The sequence below is a fragment of the Camelus bactrianus genome, chromosome 6 (genome assembly GCF_048773025.1).
Source record: "Camelus bactrianus isolate YW-2024 breed Bactrian camel chromosome 6, ASM4877302v1, whole genome shotgun sequence".
In the NCBI taxonomy this organism is placed as follows: domain Eukaryota; kingdom Metazoa; phylum Chordata; class Mammalia; order Artiodactyla; family Camelidae; genus Camelus; species Camelus bactrianus.
In genome coordinates, this window is record NC_133544.1 from 93,565,502 (window position 1) to 93,593,496 (window position 27,995).

Consider the following 27,995-nt stretch of genomic DNA (forward strand, 5'->3'; position numbering starts at 1 on the left):
GAAGGCTGATGGGTGTCCTTGAGCCAAAGCCCCTCCTTCTGAGGAGTCCCCCGATTTCCAGATCTGTCTTGGTGTCCCCATGGGGAGCAGCCTATGGGAAGTATGGCCTCAGAGCAAACACCTTGGGCAAGGTGTCTCACCTCTCTCAGCCTCGGCTTCCTCAACTGCAAAAAAGAAAGTTGTTGAGAAATTCCAATAAAACAGCATATTTAAAGTGTTTGGAATGGGGTGGAGAGGGTATAACTCAGTGGTAGAGCACATGCTTAGCATGCTTAATGTCCTGGGTTCAATTCCCAATACTTCCATTAAATAAACAAACAAACTGAGTTACGTCCCCCACTGGAAAAAAAAAAAAAAACCCAAAACAGCAAAAAACAGTGTTTGGAATGGAATCAGGCACCCAGGAAATGTTCCACGATCATCAACTCCCTTGTCATACCCCACCCGGAGGCAAGTTCACCACAGCGACCTCCCTCCCCGCAGCCCTTCCATCAAGTCCCCCAACCATACACGCAAGAAGGCAGGAGTGTGGGCCCCCAGGCTGGGGCCTGAGGGCTTGTGCTTGAGCAGCCAGGCCCTTGAGCCTTTATCATAGACTACGTGGGGCTGCAGCCCTGATTCAGCCCTGGGGAGGGGAGGACAGAGACCCCAGAAGGACAGATGGCATTCTTACTTTGGGGAACTTACAGGGTATTTGGAACTGTACCGCCTGGGGAATGCCATCAGGGAAGACTCTCAGGCAAAGGCAAGCTCTGCTACCAAGTGCATCGGGCTGAGGTCCAGCTCATCTGTTGCCCCAGGACTACCAGATACCTTCCCTCAGAGGAAGACTTTGGGGATGGCTGTAAGGCAAGCCCCAGCCCCTACCCTGCCCACTATTTCGACCTCACCTCATGCTCCCGCCATGCTATTCTCTGCCTCTGTCTGTCTCTTCATTCCCCTGCCCCAAATAAACCCAGGCCTTTGTGCCTGTGGGTCCCTCTGCCTACAGGGTCCTCAGCCTCTTAGTGGATGCCTTCTTCCCAGTCCAGCTCAGTTGTCTCCTCTCCTGGGCAGCCTTCCCTGACCCAGTCCTCTTGCTACTGGCCCCAGTCCCCAAGGCATGTCTCTGTGCCTCAGTTTCTGTATCTGGAAAATGGGGTTTCTGATGATGGTATAGCTAATTACAGTGTAGTGATATTAAATAAATGAAATAACGAAAAGCACATGTTGTAAAGGGCTGTGTAAGTGAGCCTCATTGTTAATGATAGGTGTGTGTCCAACAGCCACTAATCTATGATGAGTGGAGAATGGGGGAGGTGAGAGTCCACAGTGTGGCAACATGGAAGGAGCCCAGGACTCAGAGGCAAAAGACCTGCTTGCATCTTTGTTGCTGGGCTGTGTGTCCCGGAGCCAACTCTTGTCCCTTCTGAGCCTCAGTTTCCTCCTTTGCACATGGGCATAGCCTCCAAGTTGCCCTCCTGGCTGCCCTAGCATGGCTCAGTCTCTGGGTCCCATGCTCTTCCAGTGCTGCCTGAGCTGAGACGCGCCTGGCTTCCAGGCTGGACAGCTCCCGGGGTAGTTTTGGGAGGCAGCGGAGGCTCCCAGCGCTCAGCATTTGGACAGCGCCTCAGGCTAGGAGGATGGAGGCCCTGGGGGACCTCAGGCCTGGGGCTTGCAGGTCGGGTGCGAGAGAGCGGGGAGCTCCCTTCCAGAAGGGGACGGTAGGCGCCTGCAGCAGTGAAGAGCTCCGAGGGTGGGCGGGAGGCATCTGTGCAGACTCCAGCCCCTCAGGGGAAGAACCTAGAGACTGAAGCTTTGGGGGATTTGCCTGCAATCTTTAGGGCCAAGATCACCAAAGTCATTTAGAGTCTGATGTCTTGATTGGCCCTAATACAAGATATAGGATTCTCATTTGATGCTGTGGAAAAGAAAATGTTTCCACTGTGATTGTTCAGAATCTTATTGGCAATCAAGGGCTCTGTCTCCCACACAACTCTGGCATGTCTTAGACTATGGGAATTTAAAAAAAAAAAAAGTCTTTTCATGTATCTTTGATGCTTGATCCAGTAATTGGCTGTTAGGTTTTAAAGGCTTGGCATTTCCACTGTGAATCATAATTATTCACTGACAAACTTCATGTATTGCTTAATGTCATTTATTGAGCCAAAAGATGAAAAGCACTGCATGAAATTTTTAAAAACTGCACTTCTTTAAACAGATTCTATACTGTACACGTTTCCCAGGTCTTTCACCCATTTGTTTATCAAGTGTTCATCCGGCGTCTCCTGCGTGCTGGAGGCTGTTCTCTTTCACACCCACGGTTTCATTTAATGCTCACAGCCACCCCATGAGGCAGGGGTTGTTACTCTTGTCTCACAAATGAGGAAAATGCAACTCAGAAAGGTTAAGTGACTCGTGCAAGGCCACATAATGAGTGACTGAATGAAGGTTTCACCTTAGGACCTTGAGCTTCTAGTTGTGTGTTATTGGCCTCCCCTCCCTTCCTCAGCTGCCGCCTCCAATAGTCCCCATGCCCTGCCTGCCCCCGACTATTTTGAGCAGAGAACACTGAGGAGAGTTATGGTTTGGTAGAGGAGACCCAGAAGGATACTCTCCAGGGTCAAGTGTATTTTTCATGTATCTATTCCTTCTTTCAACACGGATCCACAAGAACTAGCTAAAAAGGGACACTTGGTCTCAGCCCAGAAACCTAAAGTTGTTGGTCACCTATGACATGCCAGGTCCCATAGGGGTTCAATAGCACCCACTCCTACCCTGAATAAGAAGGGGGAATAAAAATGGGCACAAATAACTAGGACTTAGACAGCGCATGGCTGGTCCTATAGAAGGTGGCCTAAGAGAATGAGAAAGAGAAAATTTACCAGTTAGAAATCGAGTCTGAACTTGAGGCAGGAAAAGTCATCAATTAAAAAAAAATCCATCTTTTCCCACTAATGAATCTGATGAACATTAGATTAAGACGGTTTACATAGTGGCAAGATAGGGTATAAAACCATTTCCTTGGGAAGGAGTTGGGTGGGTGGGGAAACAGGGGCACAGGCGTTGGTACCCATCAAATCCTGGGCATTCTCTCAGGCAAGTAGCTTGATGTTCTGGCATTTGTTTCTTTAAAAGGGAGATGTTCCCCATCTCTCAGGATATTACAGGTAGAGTACAGGAGATAATATGTGCAAAGCCCTTGCTGCACTTCCTAGCACGTGGCAGCTGCTTGAAAATTATTATTTCAATTCCGTGAGTTATGTTAGTGCAATCGATCTGGAGTAGAGGGGGCCCAAAATCTGTCAAAAGAGGCCCCCCAACCAGGGATCTAAGGGTTAATATAGCATAGACATGAATCCTTGCAAAGACACGTTCTCTTCCCTAATGTATTGATGAGGCTCCCACATTCCATCATCACCTCATCATGGAGCTGGTGTAAATGGAAGTGACGTGAGCTCTGAGTTGCGAACTGTAATAGACCCTTCATGTGCCAGTGGTAAATGCTAATGATGATGGCAGAAAAAAAAGAGTGGCAGCTTACATAAATGGTCTTCTACATGTTCTGGAGGAAAAGAAACATTTATGTGACACTCCTGGTCAGGTGTTACAGGCTGAAGGAGACCAATACCATATAGGAAACAGCATGGGGGAGAGAAGCCTAGACTTAGAGCAAGAGGACCGGTTCAAATCCCAGCTCTACGTTCCCACAAGCTTTGAGTGTCCTGTCTTATTCATGGGCACAGTTGTCTTAGTACCTGCCTTAGAATTGTTCTATCATAGAATAGTTGTCAGAACAAAGAGGTAGCCTCCTCAAAAAATTAAGCATAGAATTACTGTATGATCCAATGATTCCACTCCTAGGCATACACACAAAAGAACTGAAAGCAGGGACTCGAAGAGATATTTGTATACCCATGTTCATAGCGTCATTGTTCACAATAGCCAAAAGGTGGAAACAACCCAAATGTCCATCGACCGATGAATGAATAAGTAAATGTTGTACATACATAACAGTGGGATATTGTCCTAAAAAAGGGCTGAAATTCCGATACATGCTGTAACATTGATGAGCCTTGAAAACAGTGTGCTAAGTGAAATAAGCCAGACACAAAAGGACAAATGTTGTATGATTCCACTTATATGAAGTACCTAGAATAGGCAAATTCAAAGAGAAATAAAGTAGAATTATGGTGACCAGGGGCTAGAGGAGAGGGGAGTGGGGAGTTATTATTTAATAGCTACTGAGTTTCAGCACAGGATGATGAAAAAGTTTTGAAGGTAGATGGTGATGATGGTTGCACAACAATGTGAATGCACTTAATGCCACTGAACTGTACACTCAGAAGTGGTTAAGATAATAAATTTTATGTTATATATTTTTTACTACAATAAAAATGGTAATTTTTTTTAAAGAAAGAGGCAGTATAATGTAGAGGAAAGTACTTTGCAGTCGTAGAGAAATAGGAACCAATTAGCTGTGGTGAAGTGGTTAGGATGCAGTATTTACATTTGTTTATTAGAGCAACCATCAAAATTGGGGCCCTCTGAGGATGCTGAGAAAAGGGAACCCTTGTCCACTGTTAGTAGGAATGTAAACTGGTGACCCAAAACCACTAATTTGAAAGGATACATTCATACAACGTTCATAGCAGCATTATTTACAATTGCCAAGATATGGAAACAATGTAAGTGTCCATCAACAGATGAATGGATAAAGAAGATGTGGGGTATAAACACACACACACACACACACACACACACTCTGAAATACTACTCAGCTGTAAAAAAGAATGAATATTTGCCCTTTGCAGCAACATGAATGGACTTAGAGGGCATTATGCTAAGTGAAATAAGTCAGACAAATTTGAACACTATAAATCACTATAGAATTTAAAGAATTTTTCATTCAGTTAAAGAAAAGTCAATCAAAAAAATTGGGACCCTCACCTAGGACTCCTACTTTCTAATCTGTACAATATCAGAAGAGGAAGATACAAAGAAGAAACGGCCTCCACCACAAGGATTGAAAATAGTTCCTCAGGGAAATGAAAAACAGGAGTGGCGGGGACTGCTGTTTTTCTTAACACGATTTGGAGAACAATCGAACACTTTAAACCATGTGTGTATACATCTGTTTCACAAAAACAAACAGAACTTTGGCCTTATCAGAGGCCAAATTAGAGAAAACAAAAATAGCAAGTGTTTCCAATTTATCATTTTATAATACTTCTTATTTACTATCTGTTCTAAGCCATTGACTTTCATTCCATAATAAAATGAGCCAGGCCAAGGAAGGACTGTCAGGAGGAGGTAACTGAACAACAAAGAGCACCCTGTGCTCTTCCTGTTTGCTTGCCAGGTGCCCAGCAAGGTGAGGGCCCTGCCCCAGGATCCTTGGTGTGTCCCCATTGATAAATGGATCAACTGGCCTTCCTGTTTTTCATTCAGTCTCTCAGGAGTCTGGAGCCAGGGCCTGGATTCTCCAGAGCTTGGTTCCCATGAGTGAGCTCTGCAGATGGAGTTTGACAACCTCTAAAACTAGGACCAGACCCAGGGTCCCAGAGACTCAACAGGTGCTCTTTGAAGCTCTTCCTGAAGCAGCCCGGAGATCTTGGCCTCTTTAATTACAACATTTAGTGTGAAATTAAATGATGAACTGTGTACACAGAGGTTAGTATATACCAACAAATGAAAGATCACTTTAGCAGTAAGTTGGCACAATTTCTGAACAGCTCTTCACAGGCGATAACTCAATATATCATTAAATTTTTAACTATTTTTAAAAATTGAAGTATAGTTGACTTACAATTTAATTTCAGATGTACAACATAGTGATTTAATATTTTATAGATTATGCTGCATTTAAAGCTATTACAAAATAGTGGCTATATTTCCCTGTACAATACATTCTTCCTACTTATTTATTTTATACGTAGTAGTTTGTATCTTTTAATCCCCTACCCCTATCTTGTCCTCTCCCCTTCCCTCTCCCTACTGGTAACCACTAGTTTGTTCTCTGTATCTGTGAGTCCATTTCTGTTTTGTCATATACATTTGTTTTATTTTTTAGATTTCACGTATAAATGATAACACAGTATTTGTCTTTCTCTGACTTACTTTACAAAATAATACGCTCTGGTTCTATCTACATTGTTGCAAATGGCAGAATTTCATTCTTTTTCATGGATGGGTAATATTCTATTTTATCTATATCTATATCTAATACATCTTCTTTATCCAGTCATCTGTTGTTGGACACTTAGGTTGCTTCCATATCTTGGCTATTGTTAATTATGCAGCTATGAACACTGAGGTGCATGTATCTTTTTGAATTAGGGTTTTCATTTCCTTTGGGTATATACCCAGAAGCAGAATTGCTGGATCTTACGGTAGTTCTATTTTTAGTTTTTTTGAGGAACTTCCATACTGTTTTTCAGAGTAGCTTCCTGAATTTACAGTCCAACCAACAGTGTTCCCTTTTCTCCACAACCTTGCCAACATTTGTTATTTGTGCTGTTTTTGGTGATAGCCATTTTGACAGGTGTGAGGCAATATCTCACTGTGGTTTTGACTTGCATTTCTCCGATGAATAATGATATTGAGCATTTTTTCATGTGCCTGTTGGCACATTGATACTGTTTGAACTTCTAGATCAAGCCATACCCGAAGTTAGCATTATCTCTGGACTTTCTAATCATGTGAGCCAATACATTCCCTCTTTTTGCTTGAGTCAGTTTGAGTTGGACTTTGTGTCAGTTATTGACATTTAGACACACATAGGACATAGAGTCCCAATAGATACCAAGGATTTTGAACTCTTCCTGAATTTCCATCAGATACCTTTATATAATGACCAAAGTAAAATGCATTCCAAAGGCACTCACAAAAACAAAATATAGGTTTATATACATCTCTGCTCATACAAATTAAAAGCTAACTGTGATAAGTGCCTGGGGTGGCAGGGAGAGGTGGGAACTGAATGTATGCGTGAGCGTAAAGAAGCATTTGAGACTTTTGTAAGGGGACGACATGGTTTTCTGAAATAGCTTCCCTCTTGTAAATATTTTTATGGAACAGATCTCCTAGAAAAACTATCCTAAGACTACACAGTTAGTAATATTAGGTTTCTCTGTGTGCTCCATGCTGTTTTCCACTCATAGGAATTAGTTCCCATTCAGGACACACATCTAATGGTTGCAGGTCCACACTGCTGGGCTGCATGAAGGAGGAAGAAAGATGTTTGTGAAGGCGCCAGGCAGAAGACACGTTGCCTGCTTGGCTAACCCAGAGAATGCGTGGTGAATGCCTTTAGCTGTGGCTCAATTTCTTGCTCCCCACACTTGGTCTGGCATTGGAATGAAGTTGCTTTGGCTTGTGACTGGATCTTGGGTGAAAGGGTGAGTGCGAGTTTACCAAGGTTACTGCTGGTTACTTGTCCAAGGTCACATAGCTAGTGAGAGGCTCGAGGGGTGCTTGAACTCAGGTAGTGGGCATCCAACACCCATCCTCTCTCCTCTCTGCCCTCTTCCCCTGTGACTTTTCCAGCTTCTCCAGACTGCAATTGTATGTAGATTACAGGAGTGTTTTTTTAAACAGCTTTATTGAGATGTAATTCACATACCGTACAGTACAAACATTGAAAGGGTATAACTCAATACTTTTTGGTATGTTCCATTATTAATCTTTAAAAATTGTGGTAAAATGTATATAATATAAAATTAGTCATTTTAAGCATTTTTTTTAAATGTACAGTTCAGAGCATTAACTACATTTACAATGCTGTTTCATTTAATCCCTACAAAGACACCGCTATATAGATGAGAAAACTGAGGCTGAGCAAGGATGCTCTATGAGAAAGTGGCCAGGTAGAGTTTCAAACTTAAATCTGCCAGCCCTAAAGGCTGAGGGTTTCCCAGCATGTTGTGTTGCTTTCTACCGAGGCAGAGAGGTTCCTTGGAGCTAAGTAGCCCAGAGTAGCTGGAAAGTGGGCTTATCGGTGCCTCAACAAGGCAAGGGAAATTGCAGAAACGCCTCTAACCCTTGCGGCTCCTCGCCTGCCCTCCCTCCCCTACTTTGGATCACGGTGACTTGTGCTGCCCTTTGTGCCCCATCACCTCCTCTCCTCTGAGGACAAACAGGCCACCCTCCTGATCAAACTTTGTGAAGGGACCCACAACTCTCTCTGCTTCCTCCTTTCTTGTTATTCCTCAGTCCACTGAGATGCAGCACAGATCCATCACTCCTCTCTTGCTACCCCCTTCCCTGTCGTGGTCACTGAGTGGCCTCCATGACCACAGTCAGTGGGCGCCTCTCCTGCATCAGCGCTGGCTTTTCCCATGGCTCATGGCATCCCACGCTAGCGGTTCTCCCAGCTCTGACCGCTCCGCCACCTCCTCACTCTGCCCTTCCTGTAAATGCGGGGTTTCCTCAGAGGTCAGTCCCAAGCCCTCTTCCCTCTGTCCTTCCTTACCCTTGACAACCTCCTGTGCGACCACTGTCCTGGGAGTGGGACATACTGGGGTCCAGGCTGCAAGGGACTTCTTCTGAAATGTTTTGAACTCAGGCTGCAGGACTCTTCGAGAAATGCTCAGAACCCAGGCTCTGAGGACATCCTGGGGAAGTGACGGAACTGAGGTTGTGGGACCTTTTGGGGAAATGCACTAATTCAGGCTGCAAGGCTCCTCAGGGACTCTCAGATTCCAGCTGGGGACTTCTCAGGAGATGTACTAACTGACCGTGAGGATGTCCAGGGAAGGCTACTGGACTCAGGTCCAACAGGACTTGAACTCAAGTGACGGGGCCTTCTCGGAGAGGGCATTGAACTCAGCTTATAAATGTTTCCTCTGGAGTTCACTGAACTCATACTGCAAGCCTGGAATTTTGCCTGCAGATTCCAAGTCCATGTGGCTTTCCTCTGCCACACAAACCCACAGTTACAGGACCTTTAGACAGGCATGGACTCAGACTGCAGTCACCAACAGGGACATTCTCTCTCTTGTGCACACACACACACACACACACCTCTCAGCCTCCTCTCCTGGCTCTTCCACATTTTCCTGACCTCTAAACGCAGGCCTGCATAGGGCTCAGTCCTCAGACCTCTCCTCCTCTTGCAGCCACCAACTCCCTAGGCAACCCCATCCAGTCTGATGACGTCAAATACCATCTGTTTTCTGATGATTCTCAACTTTACATCTCCAACTCAGATCTTTCCTATTGATTCCAGACTCGCTCATATCCAACTGCATGCTTGACACATCCACCTGGTTAGCTGACAGGCATCTCACACCCAATGTGTCCAAAACCAGACTTCTAACCTTCTCTCCCAAACTCTTCCCCATCTTAACAAATGGCAATTGCATCCTCACAGTTGCCCATGTCTAAAAGTCAAGTCATCTGTGAGCCCTTCTTTTATACTGTGTATCAACAAATCCTGTTGACACTACCTGTAAAATACATTCAGAATCCAACCTCCTATGACCATCTCTACCACTTCCATCCCGGTCCAAGCCATCATCACCTCTCCCCGGGTTATTGTTCTAGCCTCTTGGCTACCTAAATAGATCTCCTTGCTTCGATTCTTGCCCACCTCTAGTCTATTCACAATGCTGCAAAGGAGGAGGGTGAAGCTCAGTGGTAGAGTGTGTGCCCAGCATGCACAAGGCCCTGGGTTCAATCCCCAGTGCCTTCAATAAATAAATAAATAAATCTAATTACCTCCCTCCCTCTCACCATTTTTTTTTTTTCTAAAGACAATGCTGCAGCCAAAGTGGTTTTTCAAAACTATAAGCCAGATCAGGGCACTCATTTGTTTAAAACCCGCGTGATTTTCCTCCCACTGCGCTTTCTCCTTCTTCCTTTCCCGTCACTCTCTCCCATGTTCAGTCCACTCCAACCATCCTTGTCTCCCTGCTGTTATTTGAACATGTTAAGACCACTGCTTCTTGGGATCTACTTTTGTATTTGCTCTTCCCTCCACCTGCCATCCTTCTCTCTCGGATATCCACCAGGCTCACCCTCTCAGTGCATGGAAATCTCTGCTCAACTCCACTGCTTGGAGGGACCCTCCAGTCACCCATTTAAAAGGGCAGTGTCCTCCTAGGCACTCCCCACCCCTTTACCCAGCTTTGTATTCTCTCTGTCGCTCTCATCACCATCTGATATGCTGTAGATTTACTTGCTTATTTGTTTGTTGTGCCCCTCCTCAACTAGCACACAGACTCCATGAAGGCAAAGACTTTGTCATGTTCACTGCGATATCCCCAGTCCTCCAACAGTGCCTGGAATGTAGTGGGGCTCAATAAATATTTGGTGAATGAATGAATGAATGAATGAATGAATGTTGGGAACCAAGTAAAATTTTGCTGAATTGAATGCAACTGGATCCCACCCTTGCCTTCTTGTGGGTCTGATGGACCCATGTCTTCCTTCTCAGAGATTATAGGAAACAAAAAGGAATTTTCTAATCAGTTGTCAAGGCTATTAGATGGGAAAATCAATACTTAGTCTGAGGGAACTTAGGACTTCTAGATCAATATGGGGTTCTTGAAGCATGACAGCCGAAACGGTAACAACACCTGTACTGGTTATGTCTGGTTTGGAAACCAACATTACTTTGAATAGTTAAAATGGAGAGATGTTAAAAAAGAGAACTGGGTACAAAAGTGATGGAAGAACCAAGAAACCAGTGGGGAAGATGATGCAATTCAGAGATGAGCCACAGCAGGAAGCTGTCTCTAGTCTTAGGTCAGAAGGTCAGTGGGAGGAGGCTGCCAGGGCACAGGAAACAGGGACACCAATAAAAGCCAGAAGAACACAGGGAAAATCAGAGATGCAGTCAGAGGTGCATGTGTGTGTGTGCACGTGTGCGTATGCATGTGTGTCTATCTTTCTGTGTGTCTGTTGGGGATAAATAGCCTGGCTTTTTCCATCTCCCTCCATTGCTTCCCACTGGCCAAATATGACAGACGCCAGCTGATCCAGGAGACTGGGAAACACAGGCTGCAGGGGTCACCTCCTAGAAAACAGACCAGAGCAGGGGAGAAAGAGGAATGACATGGAGGGCGAACAGCACAGGCCCAGGACAGGCACTGAAGTGCTCAGTGGCTTCAACAGATAGAAGAGGAGAGGGAGAGACCTGGAGGGGAGGCAGAGGCAGCAGCAGAGTCTATGAGTCTGAGTACGGAGGACAAATCAGACCCAAAGTGCACTTTCAGTTTGGGCGCCCTCATATATGGTTTTATCACTTGTTTCTGGCAGATGCTTAAACGGAGAGGAGCCTGGGGCTCCCGGCTGGGCTTTCAAAGCTGCTTCTGCTTTTCTGTTTCAAAGTAGAAACACAGGTGTTTTTGTTTTTGTTTTTTGAGTTTTTAAAAAATTTTATTGAGGGGAGGTAATTAGGTTTTCATTTATTTATTTATATGGAGGTACTGGGGATTGAACCCAGGACCTCATGCATGCTAAGCATGTACTCTACCACTGAGCTATGCCCTCCCCCTCCTTCACCTTCAAGCTCTGCTGTTTGACATCAGTACAGGGCACTGCCTTTAAGAGCTCTTTATTATGTGGCAGGAAACAGACTGGTATTGTCCATGGGCATATGGGACTCTGATGGCACCCAGGGTATCCACTGATACTGTCAAGGTGCAGGATGGCAGAACACACTGCAGGTGCAACTGGTGCCTTTGATTTAACAGAAGCACCCTTCAAAGTCTTCACTGCCCTTGAAGTCTTGACCTCTAGAAGAGGGAGAGGGCTTGTTCAGCCTCAGTAGAACTGGGACCAATGGGTACCTTTCTGAGGAGAAAGGCTTAAGTTAAGAAAGAAATTTTTTCTACAGCTAGAGCTGCCAGCAGTAGAAGTGGCTGTCTTGTAAAGGAGTGAGATTTTTGCTCTAGGAGGCACCTGGTTGTGAAGATGAAATAATTCAGGTAGTAAAGGTGTAGCCATTATGGAGAACAGTATGGCAGTTCCTTAAAAAACTAAGAATAGAGTTACCATGTGATCCAGCAATCCCATTCCTGAGCATATACCCAGAAAAGATGAAAATTCTAGTTAGAAAAGATACATGAACCCCAATGTTCATAGCAACACTATTTACAATAGCCAAGACATGGAAGCAACCTAAATTTTCTTTATCTATTCATAGATAAAGAAAATGTGGTATATGTATAGAATGAAATATTACTCAGGCATAAAAAAGAATGAAATAACACCATTTATAGCAACATGGATGGACCTAGAGATTATCATCTATCTGAAGTGAGAGAAAGACAGATATCATGTGATATCACTTATATGTGGAATCTAGAAAAAAACATACAGATGAACTTATTTACAAAACAGAAAGAGACTCACTGACATAGAAAACAAACTTATGGTTACCAAAGGGGAAAGGCAGAGGGAGGAATAAATTAGGAATTTGGGATTAACAGATATACCCTACTATATATAAAATAGATAAAGAACAAGGACTTACTGTACAGCACAGGGAACTATATTCTGTATCTTATAGTAACCTATAATAGAAAAGAATCTGAAAAAGAATATACATATATGTGCATAACTAAATCACTTTGCTGTACACCTGAAACTAACACAACACTGTAAATCAGCTATATTTCAATTTTAAAAATTAAAAAAATTCAGGTAAAGTACTCAGCATAGTGTCTGAAACAGGAAAGGCTCAATAAACAATAGTGGTAGTTACTCTTGTCCCACTGGCTGCTACCACTACTACCGCTAGTGCTGCTGCTACCGCTGCCACTGGTACTAATACTGCTAACAATAGCAACGGGAGCACTGTCTGGCTGGAGAACAGAGCAGGTGCCGCGGAAGGATCAAGAGAGGCAGCAGCAGCAGTGAGGGAGGGTGGGATTAGAAAGGGGCAGACAGTGGAAGTCACAACTTCCAACTGCCTTGTGAGATTGACTTCGGAATCTGAAGCCTGGCCTGAGGGCTCTTGAGGCTGCAGAGGCTGACATCCCCATCAGTCCACTCCAGATCTGTGCTGGAGTGTCTGTGTCTGGGGGCACAGCCTCCTGGCTCAGAGGCCTGGACTCAGACTCATCAGCCACGGCCTTCCCCCTGTGCTTCTGTCTGGCCCAGTGCCCCCAGACCAGGCCTTGAGCTGGGGGAACACTGGAGGAATGTGGAGACATGACAGAGCCCAGAATTTCAGGCACTGGTCCTCCGCTCTGGGAGACAAAGCAGAACCCTGAAACCAATACACATCCATTTCCTCGTGTTGTTTTCCGGTTGAGAAATGTCAGACAGCAAAAAAAAGTGCGAGCAAGGTACAAACGCCTCCTCATTATCTCCGTGATGCTCTTCCAAGGCCCTGCTATTGTTCAGGGGTTCTCCCTGCTTCTTTTCTTTGATGTGCAGACAGGCACCAGGTGGCTTTTCCCTAAGACACTGGGTTTTGATGAGTAACACACTCAGACAATATGTTGTGGGTATTTTTAGCACCTAATAGGGTGGTTAAGAATCTTTCTCTGGAGTTAGATAAAATCTGGCTTCACATCCTGGCTTTGTCACTTTTTAGCTGTGTGGCCTGGGATAAGTTCCTTAACTTCTCTGAGCCTCAATTGCCTTATCTCTAAAATGGTTGTAACAGCAGATACCTTTCAGAGTTCTTGTAAGGAGAAAGGAGATGATTCATACATGGTACTCAGCCTGTTGCCTGGACTTTAGCAGTTACTGAGGAGATGGTGATTATTGTTAGTATTACTGTCAGATTATTATCATTTTCAGAACAAGCTTTGACTCAGGACCAGAGGCAGCCACAAGTCTAGGTGCCAACTTGGCTTTCCCTCTCTGTGTTGCCACAGCAGCCTGAGACTGCATGTGTTGCAGGAACTGGGAGGTCAGGTCCCTTTCTCCTGCAGAGCTGAGGAGGGTGAGCAGCCAAAAGATCTCGCAGGTGGGTTCAGCTAGGCATGGTTGTAAGAGACAAGAAAGAGATGTTGACCTGTTCCAGATGTGCACCACAGCTGCTGTATTGGGGACTGGTGCTATCTGTCCTATCAAACCGTAAAAAAAAAAAAATTCGTTACTAAGAAGCTGGTTTCTAACTTCATTTGTCTTTGGACAAAAGGGTTGATTTAGTTGACGGGTCGATTCTGTTATGACTGATGAAAACATACCTGAGAAAGTATGACATTTCAGGTTTATCTCAAAAGTGGTGACTAAGAGCACATTTCCCCAGAGTGCAAATGGAATGTACAGACTGAGACAAACGACATTTGGCAGGGCTTGGAATTCATGCCCCTGGAAACAACAACAATTGATGGGGATGCAGTGAAACACACATTCTCCTTCATTGCTGGTGGCGGTGTAATCACTGTAACCTCTGGGAATGTAATTTTGTTGTTGAACCCAAGTTCATGCGCCAGATGCACAGTGTGGCCAAACAAACGGAAATGCCAGAGTTGGGAGCAGAGAGAGGTTTATTGCGGGCGCCAAGCAAGGAGAACAGGCAGCTCATGCTTGTCTTCTATATCTGTGAGTCTGTTCCTTCTTTATTCTATTCACTAGTTTGTTTTATTTTTGAGATTCCACACATAAATGATAACATACAGTATTTGTCTTGCTGTCAATAAGTGTGTTATTTTATGCCACTAAATTTGTGGTGATTTGTTACAGGAGCAATAGGAAGTGAATATAATATATATAATAAAACTGAAACGATTAATATATATGCTAAAAATTAATTTTCCAAAGTGCCAACTATTACAAGAGTGCTATCAAATACAGTGGAATAATTATATATTTCTTTACACTTATGCCCATGACATTTTTCCTCCGAATGAGGAAGAAGACTGATTTGTAAGGCTTTGGAGGAGGCAGGCCTGAGTTTGCATCTCAGCCTTTCAGCTGTATGACCTTGGGCAAGTTTCTAAAAAACTTCTCTGATCTACATATAGGGGTGGACCATGAAATATGATCATTTTCAGCTGCAGTGGGCTCCAAGAAAGTGCACTTCTTTCTCTTCTTAAATAATTTTTTGAAATTAAAAAAGGATATCACAAACAATAGAAAGTATAGAGGAAAATTCCGTAATTCCTTCAGCCTAACACGATCATGCTTTTGTGCATTTCCTTCTAAACTTTCTCTTATACACACATTGTGTTAGTCAAGATTCTTGGTTGGAGTAACCAAAACCCAACTCAAAGTAGCTTAAGTTAAAAAAAAGAAAAGGATATTTGTTGGTTCAGTAACTGGGATGTGCACTGGCTTTTGGAATAGCTAGATTCACGTGGTCAAATGATGCTGTTAGGGTCCTGTGTCTCTCCACGCCCTGGCTCTGCTTTCTTCCATGCGGCTTCAATACCCAGGGAGCTCTCTTATGTTGTGGGAAGAACAGCCAATAGCACGGTTAGAATTCTGTGGTCCTTAACAGCTCTTGATCCCAGAGGAAGACAAAGTATCATGCTGAGACTCTGATTGACCTTCCATGGGTCACATGCCTTCCCCCTGGAGAAGCCATTGTGGACAGTGGGAAGGGGCATCATGATTGTCTGGGCTGGTGGTGGCACACGCCCACTCCTACAGGCAGGGATTGGGAGAATCTGTGATTGCCACTCAACAGGGGGAGGGGCAGTTTAACAGGCAAGAGCTGGGCATGCAATATCAGGCTGCATCCTCTATGCATATTTTATGTCATGAGTAATTTGCATGTTATTCCACAGTCTTCATGATGATCATTTTAATAGATTTAGGATTTCAGCATACCATAGTTTGCCCAACCCTGGTTAAAACCTGTTGGCTTGTTAGAATCCTTCAGTTATAAATAATGCCGAAATGAACATTTTTGTGGTTATAGCTTTCTCTTACAGTTTAGATTATTTCTATAAGACAGATTCCCAGAAGAGGGGTTGCTGGGTTAAAGGCAGAACAGTTCATTTCGGCAAACTGTTTTCCAGGAAGGCTGCACCAATGCACAGGGAGTGGCGCAGCCGCTGAGACTGAGAGGTGCAACTGTGCTCACTCTCAAGGCTTGCAAACGGAGGTGGGTTAAGAGGATGCCACAGGCTGATGTGCACGAAGCAGCAAACAGGAAACATACTTACCCTGCTTAAAACCGAGATGAAACACAAACTCGCTTGTAGCTAGGGAAATGCATAATAGAACAGTGAGACACTCTCCTTCATCCATTTGAGTGGTAGAACTTGAAAACGCTGGTAACAAGCAGTGCTTGTCAGACTGGGAGAAGAGGCACTCTTATAGTCAGCTGATAGAAATGGGAATTATTACTACCTTTTGGGAAAGTAATCTGGCCATATGGATTAACATTAATCTGAGAACACCTTTACTGCATCACATAATTACCATTTCTTTTGTGGGGAGAATATTTAAGATTTACTCTCTCAGCAACTTTCGAGTATACAGTACAGTATTGTTAACTAGAGTCACAGTGCTGTACATTACATCCCCCAAAAGTATACATCCTCAAATTGGAAGTTTGTACCTTTGACAGCCATTACCCCCTTCCCCCCATTCCCCATTCCCTGGTAGACACCATTCTATGCTCTGTTTCTATGAGTTAGGCTTTGTTAGAGTTTTTCTAATCTAAAATCTAATGCGGGAAAAGTGCACATCCTAAAAGTTGAGAATTATGTTTTATTTGGGGCATTACTGAGGACTATAGCCCTGGAGCCAGCCTCTCAGGGAGCTTTGAGGAACTGTTCCAAAGAAGTAAGGGAAAAGCCAGGATATATAGGAGTTCTTTCTGGAAAAAAGCAAAACAATACATGAAGTCAAACATCAAAAAATTATTGCTAGTGATAAAAACAGACATCTCAAGTTAAAGAATTTAGTGCTTTTCTATATATGGGAAGAGGCAAGAGTCTGAGCTTATTAAAACCATTCCTTTGACGTGCACCCCAACTATCCAGGGCCAGCATCCTGTTTTCCCCCATCCTGAATTCCCCTCAGGGTGCACCATCGGGGGCGACTGCAGTGGCTGATGGTTTTATGGCCGCAACATCCTTTGTTGACTGAAATGCCAGGTGACAATTATTTGTCCACAATTCCACATATAAGTGACATCATACAGTATTTGTCTTTCTTTGTCTGATTTATTGCACTTAGTATAATGTCCTCAAGGTCCATCCCTGTTGTCACAAATGGCAGGATATCCTTCTTTCTTGTAGCTGAATAACTGTGATACATGAGTGTATCAAATGAACACACTGTATGCCGTAAACTTGCACAATGTTATATGTCAGTTATATCTCAATAGAGCTGTAAGGAAATTGATCTGAGAATCCCATTTTTGTGAATACATTCTACAAAGAGAAGGTACAGTTCTGCTTCCTGTTGGCGTGCGTTTCTCTTTCTTTAGCTAGACCAATGGTATTTCTTTAGCCTTATCTCCAGGAGGTGCCACACCCATCTTTGTCTTAAACAAGTAAGCATTTGATATGGACTGTGTGGCGGAGACAGCTAGCTACCTCTAGACACTATTTCCCCCTTCTTCCTTTTAGTAATAGATTGCACAGAGCCTATGACCACCCAGTTACAGACCACATAAGCCAGCCTCCCATACAGCTAAGGTGGAGACATACGATTAAGTTCTGGCCAATAGGAGATAAGTGGAATGGATGTCTGCAAACTCCAGAGGTGAAGCCAGCAGATTTGTTCATCTAGAAACTGTGGCCTTTGAGATGTGAATGAAAAATATTGCAAACCATATCAGTAAACAATGCTGAAACCATCAAGTCATCAGCGGCTGCCGCCACCCTGCAGTGAAGACAAGCCTGCAGCCCAGCCTCTGCGGCCACTCACAGTGGTGCACTCTGAGGGGACTTAGAATAAGAACGGACAAGATACTGGCCCTAGATAGCTAGATGCTTGCCAAAGGAATGAATTCAATGAGCCCAAATGTTTGCTTCCTCCCCTACATAGAAAAGCACTAAATTCTCTAACTTGAGATGCCTGGTTTTCTTTAGTTAACAAGTAACCTTTTATTGTTCCAACTACCTGGTCTTTGTTGTAAAGCTCCTATATATCTTAGCTCCTCCCCTACCTCTTCCGAGCAGTCCCTCAGAGCGATCTGAGAGAGGCTGTCATACCAGCTCGAGTAACCCCCCGCCAAATAAAACATAACTCTCAACTTTTAGGCTGTGCATTTATTTCAGTCGACAGAGATACCAGTGAATATCTGTAGGACTTTTGAGCTGAGAAGAGATAGAAAAGGGAGCCACAGGGTGGTTGTTTTCTGCCACAAGGACAGGAAACAAGGAGAGATGTTTTGCAAAGAAAGAAGAATGAAGCAGATACACAACAAGAGGCAGGGTGGGGGTACTGTGAGGTCTGAAGGTGCACAGAGCAGCTGTCCCAGTCCTGGCTCTCATTCCTCGTGAGTGAGGCCACGCTACTCCTGTCCTTGGGTCCTTTTGCTACATTTCCCATTTTCGTTCAGAAAAGTTGAATGATTTCCCAATTATTTGTAAGAAAAGGGGATTTACAAAAGATATAGAATAACCAGATAACACTTTCTTTTGTATATGATAGCCCAGAAGTTGTGGCAGGAAAATGTATTAAGATGTTGTATTTTGCTTTTGCTGTTGTGGAAGAATTAGAAAGAATAACAGCCATTTATTTGTTTATTTTTTGGATTTCCTCCTCCCCCCACCCCAATTCGAAGAAGGCAGACAGGCTTTGAGCTTCACATCTCAGAGGAAGCTTGAGCTATGGGGCTAAAAGAGGAAGTTACCCAGGGCAGCCTGCTGTCCTAGGTTTGGTTTTCAAAAGTTTAAGTTCTTTGGAGGGGATTATTCTGGAGGGAGAGATAAGTGTTTTAGGGTGGTACAGTTGGAAGGAGAGAGTCAAGGGAGGGGCCTTGAGACAGGAGAAGGATGAAAGTCTGTACATTCTGTGAGTTTTGGGAACCTGCACTCTAACCTGTTCCCAGGGAGATTCCAGGACCTCAGAGGGGATTGGAAGCCTGGTCCATAAAATGAGATGGAATTCTCTTTCCAGGCCTGATTGTCACTTTCTGACAATAAAACTTCATTTATAAAAACAGGGAGGGTTTTTTTTTAATTGAAGTATAGTCGGTTTATAATGTTGTGTTAATTTCTGATGTACAGCATAGTGATTCAGTTATACATATACATATATATTTTCCTTTTCATATTCATTTTCACTACAGGCTATTACAAGATATTAAATGTAGTTCCCTGTGCTATACAGTACAACCTTGTTGTTTATCTATTTTATGTATAGTAGTCAATATTCGCAAATCTCGGACTGCAAATTTATCCCACCCTCCGTTTCCCGCCCTGGTAACCATAAGTTTGTTTTCTATGTCTGTGAGTCGGTTTTGTAAATAAGTTCATCTGGGTCACTTTTTTAGATTCCACATATAAGTGATATGATATGGTATTTTTCTTTCTCTGGCTTACTTCATTTAGTATGATAATCTCCAGGTCCATCCATGCTGCTGCAAGTGGCATTATTTTATTCTTTAAAAAGAGAGGAAGTTTGACATAGGCCACAGTTTGCTAGCCCTTGAATAAAAACATCATCATTAGGCAACCCTCAATGAATTAGTAGATATATACATTAGGCATCAGTAGATGTTCACATCTTAAAAAGGGAGACAACCAGACGTTGTGTGCCTCCTGTGGTCTTGCCAAACACTGCTTGTAGTCTTGCCAAAGGGACCTTATCTGAGTCTAATCCAGTCTCTGGAGGCAGCTCCATGTTTGCAGGAAACTTAGAGGACAGAGAAACATGTTGAACTGCACCACGAGTGTGCAATCAGCAAAATCTAGACTGTGGAAAGTTGTACAAGTCAAAAGGATTCTTCAACAGATTAAGTAAAGGGAGAGAGGGCGAGGTATGAGTTGAAAGAGATTTACTGATGTATCAACTAGGAGAATGGGCAAGACTAAAGTCCGGTTTAGGGATGTACGTTTGGGTGATTATTATAAAAACCAGGATGTAAGGAGGGCTGTGATTGGGAAGGTATCCAAGGATGGGGCTTCTGAAGTAGAGGGCAAGATTCTATTTCTTGATCTGATGGTGGTGACAAGAATGTTCACCTTAGATTGTGCTATGCATTTTGCTTCTGTTTTTGTTTTTGTTTTATTTTGTTGTCTTTAAAAAAGAGACAGAGAGTGAGCTCTAAGGAAAACATAAGTCTGGGGCTGCTAGGTACCATGCCTCTTTTCTATAGGCAGAGAGCTGCTTTGGGAATGAAGCCATCCCAGAGGAATGCAGGGTCTAGGGACAGAATGTGAGACATAAAGTCCCTGATGATCTTGTTTGATTACCTGCATCCAGCCATTTCTAAAGCTTGATCTATCAATGGAATTTTCAGTTTTATGAACCAACAAAGTCCCTTTTTATGTCTACTGCTTTGGTTTGTAACCAAGTGTTCATTTGCCTATCTATAGGTCCTCAAAACGATCTTAACTATTCTGTCTTGAATATTTCTCAAGGAACTCATGGTTTTGTTGGATATTTGGTGATCGCTTCGGGTGTCTGCAGTAACTCACACTGACCTCCACACACGGGCAAACCTGTTCCTCATTCTCTCAATGCTCTTAAAAGCTTTATTCCGTATCTCATAACAATGGTGGGGTCCACTGTCATTCACTAAGACATGGTTCACTGTGGCCTTGTTTGAGGGTTGGCAGAGCTCACTGAGGGAGGGGATAGGAAGGAACATTCTGCCAAAGGAAGATAAAAATCCTGTTACCTGGAACAGTTGGTACATTTGCTGGGTGAGCCTGAAGTTAGGGGAAGTCATATATTTCAGGTATCGTTCATTTATTAATTTGCTATGTGTTTGTTGATTCCCAGGCACTGAACACGGCAGCCCCAGGCTCCGCTCTCAGGGAACTCACAGCTGGGGCTGGGGGTTGGGGTGAAGAGCTACATGGCACAGCCCGGGGAGTTCTCAGAGGCCTATGTGTCTCTGGCCTGTCTGATCCATCCCCCTCTTCCAGGTTCTGAAAATTCCATCATTTGATTTATTTCTTAAGTATCATTGCAATACTCCTAGGAAGTCCGATTCAGAATGCAAAAATGTGTTCAAAATGTGTTAACTAGAGGGATGAGCACACTTTAGGACACAATAGCGCTATGGTAAAGAGTAGGAGAGGGCGGATATGTTTTTGATGCTATGACAGTGTCTGGGAAGAGCATGCAGCCTGGAGCCCAGGTGTTGTTGAAGATACAGGCAGTATCCCTGCCTTGAGCAACTCTCCCTGGTAAGGAAGTGGGACTTACTATTTTGTATTGTAGACTCTGAAGTCAGACAGACTTGTGTTTGAATCTCAGCCTTGCTACTTACTATTTGGTGACAGGCACCAAGTCACTTCTAAACTCTCAGCCTCAGGTTCCTTATCTGCATAATGCAGAGAAAATATTCACCTTCCTGGATGGCAATGGGGGTAAAAGATATTAACGTTATCTTGAGAGCTCAGGAGTGAGCGCAGGCACATTGGTCTTTCTTGGTGAATGTCAGTTCCTTTCCTTGGTTGAATAATCCCAGTTGTTTGACAGTGTTCAGGTCAAAGAGAAGAGAAATTTCAAATGGCTCTTTAGATCAGCTATAAAGATGAATCTTTTTCAGGGGAACGTCTGTCCTTTGAAAAAGGAAGGAAGAAAAACCTAGTCCAAAGTCATTCAGTTGGCATTCCACAATCACATTTCTCAATATCCCACTTTTTAGTTATTTTGTAATATTTTAATTCCTGGCTTATTTTAGCCCCTATTAAATCAAGCCTACTTAACCCTTCTATGTCAGAGACAAGGGGTCATAGAGTTCTTCCCTTCTGTTTGTCTTCATTTTCTCAAAGTATCAGCTTCTGGTGCCCAAGGCAATCAGGAAATGAGGGAAGTCTCCTCTTCTGGGAGGGATATAATTAAAAATAATGATATATTGAGTGCTGGCTGTGCACCAGGCAAATGGTCTCTGCATCTTCCATGGCTTCACCAATCTTTACAATAATCCTGTGAATGGGGATTATCACCACAGATTTATAGAGCCGTGTAAGGTTGTTTTGAGGAATAAATGAAGTAATGTTTGAAAAGTACTTAGAACATCTGGATTCAATAGATGTTAGCTGTTGTTATACTATTATTTTTCAGGTTGGCTAAGATACCCACCTGAAGTCACCCAGCTAGAAGATTGAATAAGGATCCTAGATCTTGCTGTGCAATGTGCAAAGTCAATGTGAGAGACCTATTATGTTTTATAACATTTTGATATAAATGACAAAATATGAATCAATTTGAACAATGAGAAAAGTTTCAACCCTATTTTAACCTGATGGTCTAGTGAATGTTCACCATAATTTTGGACCAAAACGCTTCCTCCCCTTCCTGATCTTCTGATCTGCTCCTTGTGTTGATGCCAACTTCAGTCCTTACCAACTCCCAGAGCACAGCCTTACAAGACTCTGCTTTTCCAGATCCATCCCCTACTTCTCATACCATTAGTGAGTACTATGGTGTACATCTATGGCACGCCCTGCCCTTCCTCTTGGCCCCCTGGGATTGTTCTAGGCATGGGCACTGATCCCAGCCTGGCCAATCAGCACTTCTTTCCCCTTCATTTCAAACTTGAATTAAGAGTAGTAGTCCCTTTCTAACGGTGGAAATAGTAAGATGTAAAACTTGGGGGTGCTGATATATGAAGAAAGCCCTTGAGAGAAAGTCTTGAGAGAAAGTGAAGCCAATGCAAAAAAGGAAGCAAAGATGAAACAAAAGAATCCTGGTGGTGCTGAAGTTCCTCGTTCCACTAGTTCCTGAGGCCTTGGTTCATTGCCCACCCCACCCACCCCAGCCCTCCCCACCACTTTACGTTGACTGGTCAACACTTTTTTGGACTCCTTAAGCTAATTCTTCTCCTTCATTTTGCCAAGCAAGTTCAGGTTGCAAGTTTCTGTCACTTGCAACCAGGAGTCCTGGATAACATAAATACCGCATAGTCACAACGAACATGGACTGCCTGCTGACCCCAAGCACACTTCAGCTTATGCAGTTCTTTGTGCTTAGAATGTTCCACATTCTTACATGTCCAAGACTAACCACTCAATCTTCAAGGCCCCATTTCTCATGAACTTTCTCTGATCCAACCAGCTGGAATTCAACTATCCCTCTTCTAAGCTCCCCAGTCCTTTATAACTTGTGTCATAATTATTTGTATATACACTCCCTCTACTATTTTCTTTCCAGAACAAAGATTTGCCTTGTTCATTTTGTTCCCACTGAGCTACCGCTGTGCCTGGCATGGGTAGCTCCAGATACATGTTAGTTCCCTTCTTCCTTTCTCCTCATTGTAGCCACACGTATTTCCTTGTAGCTTTGTTTTCTTTCCTCAACATCAACATTCTGTTATTCCCTGCTGCTGAGTGAGAAAATGTTCATCTCTGTCTGCCTCAGGCAGTTGTGTTTTGATGAAACATTACTCACAAACTATAAGTTAATTTACCTAAAAATTGTTATTGCATTGCAGCCTTAAGGAACTAGTGAGGGAAGTTAATACTTTTGAGATAGTGAGTTGCCCTGGTACATGTGATATTTCACTTAGAATATGGATTTCAAGTCGGAACTCGATAAGGTTTGCATTCAGCAAGAAGAGGCTCTACCTGCAAAAGAACTACCTGCCAATCTAGTGGTCCTATTTTTAGTATCCCTGCTTCCCTTCAAACTCTTTGGCAGATCAATTATTCGTTAAAGAGGAAAGAAGTAATCAGTGTGTTCTCATATGTAGGTACATTTAACAAAAATTCTAGGCAATTTCTGTGTCTTGGAGGTTAGTGTTTTGAGAATACATTGTTAAACAGAATATGTAACTTTTTCATTTAGCTGTCAGCTTCCCTCTCAAATTCTATCACCTGGATGAAATTCTCTGTCTAAGAAATCTCTTTTCAGAATTCTGAGAATATTTATTTTCTGCACTAGTCTTTTAGCTCATATCATACTGTTTTTTTATTGATGGCTACTTTTTTTTGTGCAAGACTTTGTCTTCCAGAATAATTTAAATTGGTCTTTGGGTTTGGTCAGTTTCAAATTTTACTTGTATCCAGAGAAAATTGCAATGGTTACACTCTCTTTAAAGGATGATGTATTCCAGAGGACCTACTAAAATACCTATCACACATCTATAAATAACAAGTTACAATGAACATCTTGTCATTCCTTTGTATCCTGCTTCTCTGGTGGAGCAGTTCAGTAAAAAATTTCAGAAGTAGGGGCCTAACTTTACAATTTTGCTAACTCAACTAATAAAAAATACAGAAGGATGGAATCCACACTGTTGATTATTTAGCTATGTTTTCATGGATATTTACCTCCGTCTTCAGTTTTCAGGACCTGAGAGGGCATGGACCTACTCTGTACAGTCGATAGTCCTAGCATGACGTCTTACAAACAGTAGGTACCAAGAATGTGAGAACTGACTGAATGATATATACACTTTCTTGGAGCTTCTTTGTGGGGAAACATGATTAAGAACAAAGTGCTAATATCTATCTTGAAGTCTTTTTGTTAAGTAGAGTATAAATAAACACAAAAATAAAAATAACGTATGGTTTTACATTTTGGAAAAGCTTCTTGGCCTCTGATATGCAGTATTACCTGGATCAGAAAGACTGGCTGAAGGGAACTCTTGGGGACCAAGTTTGTGAGGTAGAATTTATTCTCTTTTTCTGGTGTTTAAACACAAGCTGTAAGAACAAAATGTTTCTAATTAAGATACCACTGATTTTTCCCTCCATTAATTCCATCTTTCTTCAAAGCTAATGGATATATACAATGACTCCACTTCAAAGACTCTTCTCTAATGGCTTAGGAGATGTGAGTTTTATTAGAACAAAGCAGAATTCACAACCCACAACAGAGCAATTTGTTGAAGTTATTTTTGAGTTGATTTACGAATCACTCTTTATGAAATGGGCTGGATCCTCATTATGTATGCATGCTCTCCTTCTAAACCTCCTTCTCCAAGAAGTGTTTAGCTCTGTCCTTCCTCTCACTCCCTTGATCCTTCTCCCCATACCCTTGTCACTTGCAATCTCCTCACATAGTATTATAATTACCTATTTTCTTCCCTATCTCTTCCCATTAGCCCATAAGCTCCTTGAAGGCAGGTATTAAAGCTTGCTCAACTTAGTATATTTAGTGTCTTGCACAAGTACCTGGATTATGATAGGCATTCAACAAAGATCTGTTAAATGAGTGAATAAATAGACCAAAATAATGTCTCACATTTATAGAGTTTCAGGTTCACAAGTACTTTTCTGTTATTTGACTCCCATGATACTCTGATGCAGGCAAGATACCCAGTATTAGCTCTATTTACAGCTGTGAGAAGAGGTTCAGAAAGACTGTGTAACCTGAGGGCAAATAGGTTGCAATTTCAGGAGAAGCCAGGACACCTGACTGTGAATTCCTGCTCTGGAACCGTTTTCTGGATACTGAAGTTGTTTGTTTCCTGAGCCAAGTGCCAAAGGCAAAACAAACTTACTCCCGGAATCCTTGTAACTTTCTCCCTGTTCAGCCTCTACACTTCACTCCTCTTAGGTTCCTTTCACCTCTGACTTAGCCCTACTTTTTATTTAGGAGCCATATATTTCCTATATGCAGATGAAATATGAAAAAACATTTTTTTTCTATTGATTCTCCACTTCCTCTGTCCGGGACCTCCTGGCTGAGATGTAGGATTGTGGAATATTTAGCCTGAGGTGGGGATGATGTGTGTGTGTGAGGAAAGATGTAGCTGACTGGTGTGGCCAGAGTGCATAGCTCAGAGGACTAGCAGGGCAAGGGTTTACAATGCTGAGCTCTTGACCTTGAGATTGCCCTTTCTCCCCACTCCCCTCTCCCATCTCCAACATTTTTCTCCAGGGAAATCTGTATAAAATGAACTGGTAGAGTTTGGTGAATGATGGTGACTCCAGCAGACGTTGATTTAGGTATTAAAGATTAAGTATTAAGTATTCAGGGAAGGGATGGAATGGTCAAGGTGAGGGTGGAAAGTATTTAGGGCTTGCTTGGTGACATTAACTATATTTGATAATTGTATGCAATTGGACTCAATTGTATTCAATTCTTACTTCCATACTGCCCTGAGGGTGGAAGCTAAGGAGAGGGCAAAGGAGGGAACCTCTCAGTTGGCCTTTAAAATAAGCAAAGTTCTTTTCTTGAAAGAGAACAGGCAAAAGTAGTATATTTTTACAAATCCAAGAAAAATGGAGTGTCATGGGGTGCTCTGAGTGGCCAAGATGCCTACATCATCAGTAAGTTAAAATGAGAATGACGAGGATGCTTGTTAACCTTGTTTCAGTGTCACACACAATACCCAGATCATAAAGCTCTAGCAACAATGACATCACTCCATTTATACCCAGTCCCTCACATCTAGTTTACCAGACATAGACACACATTTTACACGGAGAAACTTGAAAGTTACACACATATTGAGGCCTAGCATTTAATGAGTAATTAATATGTGCTAGGAGCTTTACATATTATTTCACTCCTCACAGGAACCCTGTGATAATAAGACCTGACTTTTTAAGTTGACAGATAAGGACCTGAGGTTCAGAGAGGTCAAGCACCTTGTCCAAAGTCATACACTTGGTAAGCGTGATTCCAGAATTCTCACCTATGTCTGACAGTGAAACAAATTATTTGACAATGAGTTACATAACTCCTGGGCTAAACTGCCTCTCATATATCCAGTTTAACTCCACATACATCCACGGGGCAAGCACTCCTTCATCTACCTATACCATAATTCTTTACATTAGTGATACATACATGGCTTGTATGTTGTGTATTCCTCATATGTCCTCAATTAGATTGTGAACTTCTGGAGGGCTCCATGACCTCAGTCAATTACACATCATCGGTACTCCTTATAATATTTTCAACGAAGGACACCAGGAAGATGGCTAGAATTGCGGATTTTAGGAGTAAGAACAGGCACAGAAGCAAGACGGGGACAGGTGTAGTCCTTCAACAATTTAAAGAGCACCTGGACCGGTGTTAGGTGCTGGGAATACCATGATGACTAAGCCAGTTAGGGTTTCTCCACTCACGGGACTTCATTGTAGAGGTCGAGGTCAAGACCAAGGATGTAAGTCATCCAAAGGACGACTTACCTCCGTGTTCCTCAGCTGAAGAGGAGTTGCAGGCCCCAGCATATGCAGGGTTTTGGCAGTCCTGCAGGGCAAATACGTGAATAAGACAGAAGTCAGTCTAGTGACACGGTTTCACGTGACTGAACTTGACCTGCCAGAAGTACAGGGCCGGGTGTTGTGTGCGATAAAGAGCGCAGAGCGCGTGGCGCGCGTCCGAGATAAAGAGGTGTGGCCGCCCGGCCCCTGCAGCCAGCTTCTCCGTGCGTCGCTTCGTCCCGCGGCACCAAGACGCCGGGCGGTGGGGTCTTCCAGGCCCACCACGAGGGAAACGGGGCGCGCTGGCCAGCCCCCGACTCCTCACAGCCCTTTGTGAAACGCCCTCAATTGTGCCTCATAGACGGAGTCCGATCCCCGCGGACGGATGGGGCTGTTCGGACTCGGCGAGGGCTGGAAGGCGAGCGCTGTGCAGTGGCGGGGTGTCTCCAGAAACCAGGCTCCCCACCCCCTTCAAAAATCCCCGTCCCTTTTCCTGTCCTCCGGCAACCTCGACCCGGTGCTCCTCCCCCAGCCCCACTGGCCTCCCGCGCAGTGCCTGGGGGGCGGGGCGAGGACTTCAGACTGCGCGAGAGTTCCACCCAAATCCCGCGAGACTCGCCTGCCGCGGCTGCCGCCGCCTCTTACGTCTTTTCCTTTGACAAGTCGCCGCTGCTGCAGCAAAAATAAAGGACGCGGCCACCGCAGCCGCTGCCGAGCCGGGTTCGGGTCGCTGGAGCCGCGCCCCACCCCCGCCAGCTCTGGAGCCGCGTATGGTAACGCCTCCTCTTCTGCCCTCCTGGCCGACTGTGCGTGCGCCCCGCCGGCCGGGCAAGGCCGGCCGTGGCCGTTCGGGGGCTGCCTCAGAGC

General features: G+C 43.7%; 1 protein-coding gene across 10 annotated transcripts in view; it reads left to right on the forward strand.

The window, feature by feature from the left end:
• HERC1 (HECT and RLD domain containing E3 ubiquitin protein ligase family member 1) overlaps positions 1-27,995 on the forward strand; it is a 204,735-nt gene that overhangs the window by 2,319 nt on the left and 174,421 nt on the right. For 8 of the 10 annotated variants that reach the window (XM_074366363.1, XM_074366362.1, XM_074366371.1 and 5 more), the window contains exon 1: positions 27,344-27,901. The exons of 1 other annotated variant lie outside the window; for it this stretch is intronic. The gene's annotated coding sequence lies outside the window, so the exon portion shown is untranslated. Of the gene's footprint in view, positions 1-27,343; positions 27,935-27,995 lie in introns of those variants that run through there. One more of the 10 variants, XM_074366364.1, reaches the window with a different exon arrangement.